This window comes from Adiantum capillus-veneris, chromosome 2, assembly GCF_014529385.1.
Source record: "Adiantum capillus-veneris isolate H3 chromosome 2, ASM1452938v2, whole genome shotgun sequence".
Taxonomy (NCBI): Eukaryota; Viridiplantae; Streptophyta; class Polypodiopsida; order Polypodiales; family Pteridaceae; genus Adiantum; species Adiantum capillus-veneris.
In genome coordinates, this window is record NC_140932.1 from 109,318,641 (window position 1) to 109,319,812 (window position 1,172).

Genomic DNA, 1,172 nt, shown 5'->3' on the forward strand with positions numbered 1-1,172 from the left:
TGTGCCCATTAAAGAGAGGAGATTGCCCGCCTACAGAGTTCGAAAATGGCCTGTCCTAATTGTGGCAGAGCCTATTCTTTTGGAGTAGTAGGCCAATCCTGCAGAATCGCCATGACTTGAAATGCTAGGGATGTCACCAAAAAAGGCGTAGGAACCAGTAGTAGCAGATCAGGCATTGCAGAGGCATTGCAACAAATCTAGTAGCTTCCATAGCAAATCTAGTACCCTACGAGATTTTTCCTGAAAGGGTACAGCTGATGTAGCTTCAAACAACCTACTAGGAGGCATGGCTGAATGGTACCTCGTCAGAACTCTAGCAACAGAATGTGGAAGGCCGACACTATCAAGAGTCCCTCGTGAAATGTTCACTGAAGACCAGAAAGGCGGACAAGGTCAGGCTTCTGGAGCAATTGTCGAACTTGACCTCTTCCCTCCCATCTATGGTTTGCTCAGCAGCGATCGCCCTCCGCAATGACGGAAAGGAAAGGAGAGCGCGTCAGACTTTATGTGCGGGAGCTTATCCTGGGATACAAGAGGGGGAAATCTAATCAATATCCTCGTACTTCTCTTCTGCAAATTGAGGGTGTCAATACAACAGAAGAAGTGAACTAGTACCTTGGAAAGAGGATTCTGTATGTCTACTGCAAGGCTAAGATGAAGAAGAACGGGACATTGTACCGATCAATTTGGGGTAGAGTGACGAAGCCTCATGGAAATAGTGGTGTTGTACGAGAAAAATTCAGAAAAACTCTACCACCTAGATCATTGGGTGGAAGGGTTGGCGTCTTTATGTATCCATGCCAAATCTGAGGGGCCAAGGAAGCCTGGATGGAGAGAATGGCTCTCCAACAGGCTTCATGAAAACTCTTCTATTAGGCTTGCAGCCTATTTTCTCACAGCTGCTATTCTAGAAGTGTTATGGTTGTTCTACCTTGGGGTATGACAAGTAGTGAAAGACAATTGACTTTTGTTAATGTTGCAGGATCTTAGTCATTTACGACCGGATTACCTCCAATGAGTTTGTTCTTTTTTGTGAAACTAGCAAATGTTGGAACTCTTCTGGGAAACTTCTGAATTGTGTATGGTTATCCATCATTTAATGACGTCTATATAATTGGCGCTTTGGCTTTGTGTTTTACCTCAATACTGAAAAAGAGTTTGAAATCTACAAC

General features: G+C 44.2%; 1 pseudogene; it reads left to right on the forward strand.

The window, feature by feature from the left end:
* Positions 1-465: 465 nt before the first annotated feature.
* Positions 466-810, forward strand: LOC147463376 (large ribosomal subunit protein eL33z pseudogene; annotated as a pseudogene).
* The last annotated feature ends 362 nt before the right edge of the window (positions 811-1,172 follow it).